General features: G+C 39.5%; 1 protein-coding gene across 1 annotated transcript in view; it reads left to right on the forward strand.

Moving 5' to 3' along the window:
• The first annotated feature begins 1280 nt into the window (after positions 1-1280).
• LOC144532816 (zinc finger matrin-type protein 4) overlaps positions 1281-14868 on the forward strand; it is a 45169-nt gene continuing 31581 nt past the window's right edge. The window contains exon 1 of the mRNA XM_078273755.1: positions 1281-1752. The gene's annotated coding sequence lies outside the window, so the exon portion shown is untranslated. The remainder of the gene's footprint in view (positions 1753-14868) is intronic.

A 14868-nucleotide genomic window follows, 5' to 3' on the forward strand; every position in this document is an offset into this window, starting at 1 on the left:
AGCTCTATATTTGGTGCATATGATTTGGGAAATGTTTGCAGTCCACAGTGACTTAATGCCATTTTTGATAATGGGTGGTTATTGTTGGCTGTGCAAATCATTCTGGCACCAAACATGGGGTTTCTGTGGGTTGGACTGTGAATCATGGCTTTGTAATGCCTTGATTTGATTGTGATTCAAACGCAACTGTTTGTTATTTAAATTCCTAAGAAATACGTCCTCCTGAAATATGAGTTCATTTGCAGCAATTTGGTTTTGCTGAAATAACGATTTGTAGAATCTGCCAGTTTTAACCCAAGTGTGTTCTATTTTAGTGGGTCTGCAGAATCAGACCTATACAGCGAGAAACCGTTATCATCCTCATATTGTAGCTTATATGTTGACCACTCAGTTCTTGCTTTCAGGTCATCAGCATAAATTCATTTCTGCAAAAAATGCTGTATGAAGAAGCGAAATTGAAGCCATAAGAAAAGGGGGCAACAGCGAAAGATATTCATATAGCTTTGGTAGCATTATGATTACTTGGCTTTTGGGTTTTGGTACAATACAGTAAGGCTGCAACTAATGGTTATTTTTATTATCCATTTTTTCTTCCAAATTTGATTAACTAATTGTTAGGTCTATAAAAGGTGGGTAAATAGAAAAAAATGGCAATCACAAGTTCCCTGAGACCAATGTGCTGTCTTCACATTGGTGTTTCTTTTTCTGACAAACAGTGTTTCAGCACATTAACAAAGTCCTAATGACTAATTATTGAACTGTTGAATCAAATGTGAAAAGAAAATACCACAGGGTATTTATTCAACTCAATCATTGTAGGAATATCATAGGAATCCCTGGCAGCCTGTCCTGGAGGCTTCAATGTCTTCAGTCAAATGCATGCTGGAACAACAATGCAGAAACTCACCACCTACACCACCTCATGTATTATATCTTTAGGGTGCAAGCATTGTGACCAAAGAGTAATTTTCCCTTTGACTGAATATTTTTTCTGTGTATCACAAGAAAACTAAGATTAGAGAATGGTAGCTGAAAAATATCTAGTTTTGTGTAGCAGAAGTATTTTGTTATTATTTACTCTTATCTTATTAAACCTCTTGCCACCCCTCAGATGGGTCCACGATCCCGACACAAGATGATATTCACGTGGGTGCACTGTGTGGAAACCTCACTCAACCAGTCCTACAACTCACTCACTCTGCAAATCCAGCATTCAGTATCATACACTGTCGCACACACTGTGTGAGCCGAGAGCGCTCTCCGTCATTCATTCATCCCGGTAAACGCTGCTCACACTTTCTTCTTCTTCTCCTCCCTCCTCACCCCTCCCTCCCCTCGTTCCCCTTCTCTCCCCACTCTTCACTCCCTCACGCTGGGATAGCTTACTTTGCTTTTGTTTTCCCTCCGCGGTGCCTTTTGGTCGCAGTAGTAGGCTAGTGGAAGATATCAACAGAGCTACGTTTCTTCTTACCTCCGCGATACTACGGAATACATAGGAGTCGTTGGAGGGCACGCGCATCACGACAGAGAGCAGCGCGAGAAGCTTTTTTTTTTTAGAGGGTACGACATGATTTAAAACAAGAAATTAAGAAATTATCTGTATTGAATAACAGCGTTAGGTCACGCTCCACCTGAAAAGACTCACGTTAAGTTTTGACGGATTTTACGGCACAGGTGCGTTAAAGGATTAAATACAGGCATTTGGCGGATGGTTGTCGGTTTCGTGGAGAGGAGTCAGCGCCTCTGCGCAAGGTGAGTGATGGACTCCGAACTGAATGGAGAATACTGACAGTAGAGTTTGTTCAACAGTTAAATTATTGAACTGTATTGAACGTCTGGATCATTCTTCTGTCTGTTTCAAGCAGAATACGTTAAGGCTTTGGCACCTTAAATCACTCTATATCGCTATGGAACTCCTGCTCGGATAGCGAGTGTCAGTAGAGTTTGTAGCAACCTCTGCAAACTTTGTGGCATTTATAAAATATCTGTAGATAAATCTCAGGCATGGTTTTGATCCAAGTTTCCAAATGCCTATTGCTGCATGACATTAGGCTATAGTTTTCCTATCGTGCTAAAAAATCCTTCTTGGGGGTTTTATAGAACAATGTATCTAAAAGCAGCACTTTGAATTATCTAGGTCGATGCATGTGTTTCTGGGTTGTTTCACCATGAGGTGCTGGACTAATGTAATTTAGGGCTGTAACTAATGATTCTATCAGTTCTGGATCTGGGAATCGATTAATTGTTTGGTCAATAAAATGTCAGAAAATAGTGATAAATGTCCATCACAGTATGCAAGAGTCCAAGGTGATGTCTCCAAATGTGTTGTTTTGTTTGACCAACAGTGCAAAACCCAAAAATATTCAGTTTACAGTAACAAAAAAGGCAGCTCATCCTTACATTGGAAAAGATGAAACCAGAGAATGGGTGGTGTTTCTGCTTGATACAGTAAACTACTTAAATGATTAATCAATTATCAATATAGTAGATTCATCTTCAATCGACTATAGAAGAAATTCAGCTCATTTTATTTCAGCTCTAGTGTAGTTTGAATACATTTAGAGAAAGTTGGCAGCCCACTATAGTTAGTTATATTATATATATATATATTTTCATCATGATTCAGAAACTTTTCACGGCAGTGCAAATCCAAGCTCTGGCACACCTTCAATAATGACTTTATGTGAAATATGAATATGAGACACATGTCAGAAAATTATGGATTATGTCTGATACTTGCTGCATCTAGTTTCACTGGCTCCTATTAATCTCATTGAGAGCCTGCTCACTGCAAGTATTTGTCACTTTGGGAAGAATGCACAGTCTCATACTTGGTATCTGTGGAAGGATGATACGAGCTTATGGCCTTTACACAGCCCTCGCCTGCCTGCCACCAGGACTCACACAAACATACATTACAAGCTATCCCCAAATATCACTCATTTAGAAACATTGTAATGAGATGCCATGAAGTAAAATTGTTCAATTTATTTCGGTCATCACACATGCAGCCATCATTTCAGTCCTCAGAAAAGGCCATTTTCTTTACCCCAAACTCCCCTCACTGCAGTCCATACTCTGCCTTTTTATTTCCATTGACTTGCACTGGGTCTATTTTTCCACATGTAGCCCAACAGCTAATCTGAGCCGAGGCTTCATGCTCTGTTTACATACAGTTATTGATCAGCATGCACTGACTTCTGCTGTACTTCAGGTCACTGCAGCAGACTGGGCAACAGAGTGTCTCTAGAATAGGAGAGAATGCACCTCATATACCATATCAGAGCTGCAACGGATGATTATTTTCACTATTGTGAAACTGCCAAATAACAGATTAATAACAGCAATTTGTGAAAAATGCCCATCAGAGGTTCCCAGAGCCCAAGAAGACTTCTTCAAAATGTTTGCTTTGTCCAAACAACAGTGCTAAACTAGAGCTGGAACAATTAGTCGATCAATCAACAGACAGCAACTATTTTGATAAACTGTTAATTAAAATTACTTTCGAGAAAAATGCTGCGGATGCACCGCTTTTCGGCTGAATGTCCGTTTCCTTCCGCTTTCTTTGTGTTGGCATTTTAAACTCCAGTGGATTTATGAGGACTATGTTTAACTGCTCCTCAGATCTCTACAGGCTAAATTCAGACAGCTAGCTAGACTATCTGTCTAATCAGATTTTCTGTTGCACGACTAAAACAACTTCTAAACGTACACACGTTCCACCAAAACAAGTTCCTTCGAGGCTATTTTGCAGCGGCACCGTGGCTCCATGCGGAGCTCAGCGCCGCCCATGACAAGTGTGATTGGTTTAAAGAAATGCCAATAAACCAGAGCACGTTTTTCTCCCATCCCGGAATGCTGTGTGGACTAGCCAGACCCTCTTCCGCAGCGCTGTGGAGGAAGGTCTGGCAATGTGAGACTACTTCAAAGCTAATACCCTAGGTGAGCATTTTAAGGAGGAGCAAAAGAAAATGTAGTTCATTAGCACGTTCATTATGTGGAACATGTGCAGTGTAGCTGTTGTCAGCTCTGAGTGATCTAGAAGTACAGACGCCTTTTTTTTCATTTCATTCTCCCTCTTTCTGTCTCTCATGAGATGTTGAATTGCATCAGGGGAAGAATCTGATTAACCGAGTGGCATAATTTCCCCGGTCCTGAAGGAATAAACAGAAAAGCGATGTTCTTGCAAAGTGCCCACTTTCCTTCTATACATACAAACAAAGCATATGCACACACAAAGATTGACACACACACACACACACACACACACACACACACACACACACACACACACAATCTGAGAGCAATAATCGAAGCAGTGTGCTCCTTCGCCTTTTTAATAGGACATAGATTGATTGAATAAGTGTGTGTGTGTGTGTGTGTGTGTGTGTGTGTGTGTGTGTTCATAGGCATGCAATTGCTCTGGTTTCCTTAAGATTGATAACGCATCATGTGTAGGTGTCTGCCTAGTGTGTGTGTGTGTGTGTGTGTGTGTGTGTGTGTGTGTGTGTGTGTGTGTGTACGTTTTCCACCAGGAGTGCTCCATAGCAACAGGCAGCATATCTTCTTCAAAAATCTGTTTCTCACACACCGTATGCTGTGACCTTTCTGCTGACTTTGTGCATGTGAGTCTATGCATGGGTGCATCTGTGTTAATGTGTGTGACCATGCACATCAGTGTGTGGGCTATTTGACCTTTCCTAGTGTACATTCATTAATAGCTGCATAATAGCTAATATGGAACAGCCCACTGTGCCTGTCTACACGATCAAGATATTGAATCTGTCTGTCTCATAGTAGCATCACTGCAGTGCCAACCTTTTCAAAGAGCTTTTTGTGCCTCTTTTCCTCTCAAACAAAGCAGATATCATCACAATTGTGCAGTATTGATAATGATTTGGAATGCTTAGTGGCAGTTTATCATTTTTAGATTATTTCATGTATCTCTCAGCAGGAACAAGAGAGATATCTTTAATATATATCTTGACACGGTTGTCGTGTTATGTTAATATCAGTGTTAGACTAATAACTGGTTGCATATTTCATATCCACGAATAGCAGACAGAGCTCTTTAGAAATCAATTTTCTTTTGCTCCATCACCATGTTCGGAAACTGGCCTGCTGCCAGATCAGGAGGGGATGAGGAAAGGAGAGGGGGATATTGTGGGTGCATTAGTGGATGAGGAAAGAAGAAAATGCTTATCAGATGTAGAATTCATTATTTTCCGTCTTTATATTTATCTAAATAAGTTATTTGCTTTCTCAAAACTTCATAGAAACTCTTATAGACACATTGAGGAACATATGCAAGTTGAAAAAGCACAGCAACACATGCACTTGATCATAGATTCCTATTTATATGGGCTAGGGTGCTGCAAGGTCATGCCCTATTTAGTCCATGCATGTGCGTGTGTGTGTGTGTGTGTGTGTGTGTGTGTGTGTGTGTGTGTGTGTGTGTGTGTGTGTGTGTGTGTGTGTGCGTGTGTGTGTGCGCGTGTGTGTGTGCGTGTGTGTGTGTGTGTGTGTGCGTGTTGGTTGCACAGCATGCAGTCCAAGCTCATACATAACAATAGCATTTTCCTTGTGTGTTTGGTCATCATTTACACAGCACAGTATGATGTTTATATGTATGCCTGCTTTGTAGATAGGGCAGTGTGTGTGCATGTGGAGAGACTATAACTCATAACAAATAACTCAGCAGTCTATCGTCGAATCTGCGTTGTATGTGTAAAGGCTGTTGGCCTCTCTTGCTTTTCTTGGAAATGTTTCTGCAAGAGAAAATAAACATTAGCTGTTATTTTCCAATTCCCGTATCAAACTGATACTCGTATTTAGAAAACATAATGTATTCATTCTGTTAATCAAATGGCAAAGGAGGTAGAGTTCATGTGACTGAAATTGGCAGTAGTTGTTAGGGTGGTTAGTGCGTGATGAATCTAAAATAGCTCAACATTTAGGTGCTCTTCTTTTTGGGTCATTTTATAAAATGGACTTTATTTTCTTTGTTTGATCATTTGACAGTTGATTGCCATGATCAATGCCATTGATTGCCTCTCTCTTCTTGTAGCTTTCAGTTTGCTAGAGGCACTGTTCTATAATACCTCTTTCACACCATTGACCCGGGTTGGACCGGGGTTATCTGACCCGTGTTCAACCCTTCGTTTGTCTATTCAAACTAAGCCAGTCAACACGTCAATCATGACAATTCAGATACAGTACGACCAGGGTCACAACCCCAGAGCCATGCATACTAATGACCTCTGATGAGAGATTGGGCGGGGGGAGAACATTTCTCTTTGTTTGATAACAATTAGGGCTGAAACAATTCCTTGAGTAACTCGAATAATTTGATTACTAAAAATCCTTGATGCAAAATGATTTGCCTCAAAGCTTTGTTTAAACAATGTAACTAACGTTGTACACCACTGTGTTTCCGCACAGATGATTATTACTGTCGCACAACGGGCTGATGCTGCTGTTGACACATGCCGTGAAGACTGACGGCGCAGATTACAAAATGAAGGAAGAGAGCGAAAATAGTGAGGGGCTAAGAGAAGAGACAGGTGGAGAAAAAATTTGGTATCATTTTAAGATGCAAAAAAACAAAAACAGTGGACAGTGTGTCACAAGTTAAACAAGGTAACATTAACATCTGCATCATGCTACTCTGCAAATAGCTAATTTTTTAGAAAACAAGCTAAAACAAAAGCTGTCGGTAAACTTAGCTGCTGGTGGAGACAAACCAGCCCCTCTCTCTTTACCAGCGCCTCCTGCACATGGCTCCTTAATATAAGGTGACCAGATTTCTGAGACAAAATCCAGGGACATTTTCAGCTCAGAAGCGTAAATACCTCCAAAACAGATAATGTTTTTATCTTTGTAAACTTAAAACGGGGACACTGCACCAGGGGCCTCACTAGACCTAGAGCTGCACTGGGGCACAAGGGGTCCATGGGCATGCTCCCCTGTAAGAAAATGTTTATTGTCTATTTTAACGTTTAAATACATCAATCTGGTGCACTTTGAAAAGAAATTCAGAGACTTGATTATTCTTATCTATGGATGGAAATATTTGTGCTGTATGTTGTAGCCTAACTATTTTGCACTTCAGAATTTTAACCATGCACACCACAGGTGGAATAGTTTTTTTTTCATATTTTTGCATTAATGTCACTAGGAAGCATACCAGTAGAAATATATATTCATATTTGTAAGTGGGATTGTCTGGAATCTGGCAATATAATAACCATTATGGTGGGATACTCTGGCTAAGCAATTTACAAAAATGTCTGTGCTGACATAAATAGTTTACATGAGAATACATTATAATTTTGGAAACCATGTAGAAATTTGTTACGTCTTGTCTGTTTGATTTATTATCATCTTAGTTTATCTCTGTGTAGCTATTTAGTGGAATCATTGATTGATTGATTGTTTGTCCCTACTTATCCTGTCTTTATACGGTGTTTCAGTGTTTGTCGGCGCTAATAAACATCAGTGATTTGAACCTGGCCTGGAGTGTGTGACTAAGGGTGGCATGGAATAGGCTAGTCCTCCGATATCAAGCGTAATGTTATAGTAATAAAATAGATATCTGGCAGCCTACCCAGGGCCAATTTTGACGACTGTTAGTGTTAGTTGAAAAGTAAGCTGATATAATATGGCAAGAAAACATTCGTGTTCAATGAGAAATAGGCAAGCAATCTACTGTAGGCCTATTGACAACAACAATGCCAAATGAATGGCAAGGGAGTAGGATCGGCAGTGTTGGAATCAACATTTGCTCGCTGAGCCAGCCAGCCAGCCAGAGATAGTCATCACTGACAGGCTGGTAACCTAATGCAGCTGGCACAAGTTTGTGATGAATAGTTTAATATGTCCGCACTCTATTAAGTGGTTTCATTTCATTTAATGAAAAGTTACCAAGTAGCCTACCTCTAAGTAACTAGCTCAAGTTAAACTGAAATGTCATTATAGTACAACTGTGTGCCGTAGTAGTAGTTAGTTGTATCACTGCTAATAATGTTAGCAATAGCTATTGCAAATTGTAGATCATACACAGCCTACACATATAGGTTAAAGGTTAAATAATATATAACATAGATGATAAACAATAACACTTAGGCTTCAAGAACACCTTTGGTTTACCTATCCTATGAGATATTGTACTACTCACACTCGTCAGAGCTAGCTGGCTGAATGAATGAATTAATACATGAATGGATGGATGAAAGAAGCCCACTGTAGCTGTCTCTCAAAGGGCAAAGATTCTTTTACCACGCTGCCAGAAATATGGGCATTCTAGAACATCTCTGAGCTCTGAGCAGCGCTGGCTCTGGCTGCCTTGAGCCTGCGTGTGTAGGGTGCGCGACTCTACATTTGGTCAATGTTTTCTTTCTTTAATTCCAATTTCGGGTCTGTCCATCACAGTGAAAACCGGGGACATTTCCAGGGACAGCTCCAGCCGGGGACAGGTCACCGAAACCAGGGACTGTCCCCGGAAACCGGGGACGTCTGGTCACCCTAACTTAATATGCACGTGAATGATGTCAGCGTCAAGTGTGAAAGTTGTCGATTTTCAACCCATCTGAAGCGAGTCATCCAGTGGAGATTTATCCAGAAACTTTCCCTTAACTTACCAGCTAACGCTAGCGGTTGCTAGCTAGCTTGGTTGGCATAATGCTGAACAAGACATTTTTAGGCGACCAAATATTTAAATTAACTTTTATTACGTGAAGACACAGTGAGAGGGTCAGAGTTTACGATGAAAACATGGAAAACACCCAAAAACAAGTTTGCGGCTATTTGAATGTACACAGTGCTATGGATTGGCAGGTCGGCGTGTAGCCACGCCCCTAATGCATGCCCTGCTTTATTGTCAATTTTAAAATAAATTAATAATAATAATAATTTACAAAATGACAAAACATGCTGTATTGAAGACTTGAAAGTAGCGACTGAGGCCATAAACTAAAAATACATTGTTACTAAGGTAATAAATTAAGTGAGAAGTAGTCCCCATAGACTTCTATAGAAACAGACTTGCAACCAGTGAAGTCACCCCCTGCTGGAAATGAGATAGAATGCAGGTTTAAGGCACTTCCGCATTGGCTTCACTTTTCAGGCCCGGAAGCTTGGTCCATTGTTTTTACAGTCTATGGTCCGACCCAGCTCTCGACCTGGGTTATGAAGCTGAGACAATCAATGCCTGTTAACCCTTTCAAACACAAAGTCAACCCTGGTTGAGCCCTTGGTGTGAAATGGGTATAACAAACACTCAAAGACCAAGAAAGCTCTAACAGTTGAACCCACATGCTAAAATCAATCCTTTCAATGTAATAACACTCACACCGTCTTAGAGAACACAGCTACTGGCAAACTGAAGAAAAAAAAACATTTCTACAATGTAAGAGTTACATTACAATAATCCCAAGGATCATATAGTCAGCCCAGCATGTAAACAACAGAAACTGTCCTTTAACACTATTGCACTTGCCTTACTTTACCTGCGTAATTATTCCAGCACAGTTACACAGTAGGTTATGCAGGTGGATTTTTAAGTTTTCATTAAAACACTGTGAAAAAAAATGCAGTCAAACACATGCAGATATACACACCTCTTACAAAAGGTGCATTTAACCTTTGGCTTAATGTGGGGATCCCTGCAGGCATGGCAACTTACATTTACTCAAGCAAACATACACACACACACACACACACACACACACACACACACACACACACACACACACACACACACACATACTGACAGGCACACTGACGGACGCACAAAATAGGAGACCTGTGATTGACAGTTGACCCTACATGATATATCTGCACTTAGGACCAAAATACATCATTAACTCTCAGCCGTGTTGTACTGAAACTATTTATACACCTGCTTAATAGTCAAACCAGCAGAATCTTGTCGTAAGAATTGTATTGGTCGAGCTTTTTGTGCCACAGAACAACAAGCTTATTTGAATAATTAGTAAGCGGTATAGTGTCATATTGCTCATTAGCTGTTTGCTGTCATATCAATTTCGTAATTAAGACAGAGTTAGAGAGGATTGAGCGATATGGAGAGAGAAAAGTCATTACAAAGCATTATTTGGCTTGTCACTTCAGTTGTTCCACTTATTACAATTATATGATGATAATATGAATATATTATATTTTTCTTCCCAATATCTTTCAAGTTTATTATTTGTATGTCTCACTCCAGCTTAGTCTCTTAGGTAATTCCTGCCTTTTGTGTTGAGGTACACGTTGCCTCATGGGAAATCTCTTTGCTCCCTTCTCCATTTTGCTCTAATCTGTCCACTGGTATAATACATTTTGTACTTGGAAAGATAAAGATTGCTTATGCATGATTTCTTGTTTGGGTTTAGGAAAATACATTAATGAAAATATTGAAATAGATGCTCTGATTTCACTCTCTGCCTACCAAAGGAAACGTGTGTATAACTGTGTGTGTATTATACTGAGACAACCACATGCTGCCAACAGCCAAAATCCTTGAAGTGAGTGCTGTTGTGCTTAATGCAATAGCATATTTAAAGACCCTCTTGACATTGATCGCACAATTTCTTGCTTTTGTAGGATCATTAGTGTCGTCTCAGGTCTAATACACTTGGTATTGAATCAGGATGTTTAGTGCAAAAACCAAGACATTGTTTAGTCTATAATTGCTCTATCGCTTTAAAGGAGAAAATATGGAGTTGAGCACTTGCCAGGGAAGTTACACTAAACAGAATAAGAACAGTTGGACAGAATGTGCCAAAGTATAGAAACAGTGCAATTAGTTGCTAATGGAACAGATTGATCCCAACAGTTTTGTTGCCATTCAGCATAGCACCCCCCATATGTTTCAGTAACACAACAACCCCCATTCAAACTTCAGGCCGCCTTCGTCTCCCCCCATTAACTCAGTTACTGCACACACACACACACACACACACACACACACACACACACACACACACACACAATTGTGCTCGGTTAAACTGAGAAAACTTTACTTTGCCCCGGATAATAGTCTTCATTCACCCTCTAATGAATCCATATTGTGGCCTAAAGTGGTAGATCTGCTATTAATACCATTAACAAGTAATGGCCCATAGAGAGATTTTCAGAGATAAAAGCACCAGAGAACCTGCATGAAGAAAAAGGTCTGACAGAGGCTACATACATACATAAGAGATTACAAATTCTAAATTAATGAGATGAATAGAGTTGACTAATAAAGTTTGCTTCATAAACTCAGTGTTTGCATAGCAATTTATTCCTGTATTAAGGTGCTTTTATTTATTTTTTAGAAAGAGTAGATAAGTCTAGCCCCAACCATCCCTCATGAATAATCCCTGCCCGCAAGGCCACATTTCCACCACTAGGAGAGAAAAGAGGAGGAAGAGATGAGGAAAAGGAGAAAGATGAGGAGCGTAATGTGAATATGTGTTACTGTTTTTTACTCTGTCAATATCAAGATGCTCCATAAAATAGGAGAATTAGGCCCAAAATAGAAATTGGGGCACAACAAGCAGCAAGTAAAGGGAGAGTCATAAAAACACAGACAGACACACACACATACTGACTCAGGGAGAGATATGTGTGGCCTGACCTTGACATTAAGTGCGTTATTTTCTGTACCACACTTTGTCTCTTTCCAACAGAATGTATCCTTTTGGTTTGACAATGCTGAAATTAACTATGAGGGAACTGACAGGAACCCTTATCACATATGTGTCACTCATTTTGCATCTTTAGCGTTTAGCTCTTAGTTTTATTTTCCACAGCGAGACTTGTGTGTTTGTAGCCTGGCTGTATTTGAGTATGTGTATGTTTGCAGTTTGCAGCATTGAGAAATAATAGTACAAAGAGAGCTCCTGCAGTGCAAACAGAATGAACGAGGATTTGGGTTCAGACTCGGGCTCTGGCTCCGGCTCCTTTGAAGACGTTATTCCCTCAGTGTAATATCTTTGATTACTACTGTACAAAGGGGAGAATGTTAATCTTGGAGCGAGTGTGCATGTTTTTTTTGTAGACGAAGGGAAGACAGTGTCGGAAAAGATTACTTTACTAGTAAGATTACATTACTACTAAGAGTGAAACAGAGAAAAAAATTGTAATGTGGAACATCAAAGTGACGCGACAGGGTGCCTTTGCGATATAGGGTTCCATATTATTAACCCTGCAACCCTTTCTCTTGTTCTACCCACTATTACCTCATTAGACAGGCCATTGGCTCACAGGCTGATGTCAAAATGTCATAGTCTGTGTGCATAATTTGACAGTTAAATCAGAGCAGCACTTTCAAATGAGAAAGGAACTATATAAAATGTGAGCGCAGAAAGAGGGAGAGGGGAACAGGCAGTCCAGTACACAGCGACCCATCTGATGAAGAAGAAATGGAAAGATTGATGTCGAAAAGAAAAAGAACGAGGGGATGAGGGAACTTAAAAGACGCCCTGCTGTCCCAACCACCTGCTGTTCCCTCTCTTTTTATCCCTGTCTCTTTGTATGTCTCTCTCTCTTTGAATGTCCTCTGTCAAGTGTGGCACATTTTTCTGTCTTTCACTAGTTTATCTCAAGTCTACATTATACCAATACAGGTGTGTTTTCAGGTCATAACTAAGAATGATTTTGTAATAGGAGTAGTGTCTCTGAAGCTCCCCCTTGGTATAAAAATTACACTATATCTCAGTACAATAGGGCTCTCATTTAGTACAACGCTATCTTGTTGTAAACGAATTAATATATATATATATATATATTCTTTCATATATATATATATATATTATATATTATTAGTAGGGCTACATGAAATGAGGAAAATATGCGATAACGTTGTTGAATATCCCGATAACGATAAATAAACAGATATTAAAGTGTACTCCGTTCTGCTGCTTTCAGTATTCTGCTAAAACACAATAAATTCCTTGTTAAATTTAAAACAAATTAAAGGAAATCATTTCCAACATACATTTTAAAGTGCATTTTTCTACTGATCATTTTTCTACTGATATTTAACACTGATAGTAACACATTACATTACATGTCATTTAGCTGACATTATCCAAAGCGACTGACTTGCCCACTGTAGCTGTCTCTCAAAGGGCAAAGATTCTTTTACTGTGCTGCCAGAATTATGGGCATTCTAGAACATCTCTGAGTTGGTATATATCAGAGGTTGCACACCTCTGGAGCAACTAGGGGTTAAGTGTCTTGCTCAGGGACACATTGGTTGATGTACCGCAGTGGGAATCAAACCCAGATCTCCCACACCGAAGGTACGTGTCACATCCAATGCGCCATCACCACCACACAAAAAAATCGGAGTCATTTGCGATATGTTGCAGCCTTTCACAATGTCTTTATTGTGCCATGATATTACAAGGAAGATTAAAAAATAATATATTGTGCAGCCCTAATTATTAGTATATATTCACTGACTTTCATAATGTTTTTTGAGTATTTAACACTGGCATTTAAATCTTATACATATCTGCTTCATCAGGACTGTGTGGGTGTAGTTTCATTTTATTGACAAAGGCCTGTCAACCCACCAACTGTCATCAAATTGTGAAACACATGTTGCAAAATCCTGCTTGGTGCACAGAAGTATGTAAAATTACCTTTTTCCAACTGAGCCCCACCAACACAGACATAACAGCAAAGACACAAGTCTCTCATGTGAAACAACCAAAAATAAAGCATAGCATTAGTTCAGGAAATGCACTAAATTCACGATAAATTAGCTCTCCCAGCAGAATCCCATGATCCTTGTTGCCACTCAGATTCTTTGAAAACACACTAAAAACAAACACAACTCTTTTTTGTGGAGGCAATCTACACCCTCGAAACAGTGTGGCGGAGCCCTTTGCTTGATAAAATTAGACAGAAAGACCAGTCATAGTTAAAACCTTGGTTTGTGTAACATGATTCTCATAATTAGTAGACAGTCCAATAATGGCACATGTCAAGTATTTATGTGATCATAAGCGGCAAAGCCCACCGATAATATATTTTGGAGATAAGGGGTTCGAAAAAATGGCATGTTACATCAAGCAGTGAAGTTGTGCATGTCGTAAGAGTTCCTTCAAAGAGCAGAGCCTTTTCCTTTGCTATAAATGGTCAATTCAGTCATCATTTATTGCATATTTTCCAGTGACCTCTGTGTGCATCTAAGCAAAAAGATAATAAGATAAGATGCTAATCATACTGTAACTCTAGAATGCTAAACTATATAGAAGGAATCAGAAGATTAACTAAAGTTGAACTATTCGCTGATACTAAATATAAAGCATGCCTATTTGTGATTGCTGCTAAAGTTGCACTAATTAGATTCTCATAAAACAAATAACACAGTAACAGTCCTTTGAAGAACTGCTCTGGTCTGATATGGTGGGAAAGAAGCCACTTTTCAATTAAGACCTCTAAACCCATTTAACATGAAGACATCACGTCCTGTAAAACAATTATAAACCTCCCCCCTCCCTCTCTTTTTTCCTCTCTTCTTACCTCTTTCATTATTTTTCCCCACAATCTGTCTCTCCATCTTTTCGCTTCGTTGGGCCTGCCATTCTATTAATCTCACCAACAGATTGCCTCTATTAATTAGTCTACATCTCCCATCTTGCATGTAATAATCAGAGGTAATAGAGATATTAGGAAGATAAGAATATTTCTGCAGTCACAATCACTTTTAATTAGCCTGAAGATTAAAAGATAGACTCGCTTTTCCTGGCTGATGTCCAGACAGAGAGCGCAAGGTCTTTTTCTTGCCACAAAATTCTGTGAGGACACAAATTCTGCGGCACATCTAATGTGTCAGTTTGCAAAATATATCTGTTCTATCGTGTCTCATAG

This window comes from Sander vitreus, chromosome 17, assembly GCF_031162955.1.
Source record: "Sander vitreus isolate 19-12246 chromosome 17, sanVit1, whole genome shotgun sequence".
NCBI classification, from domain to species: domain Eukaryota; kingdom Metazoa; phylum Chordata; class Actinopteri; order Perciformes; family Percidae; genus Sander; species Sander vitreus.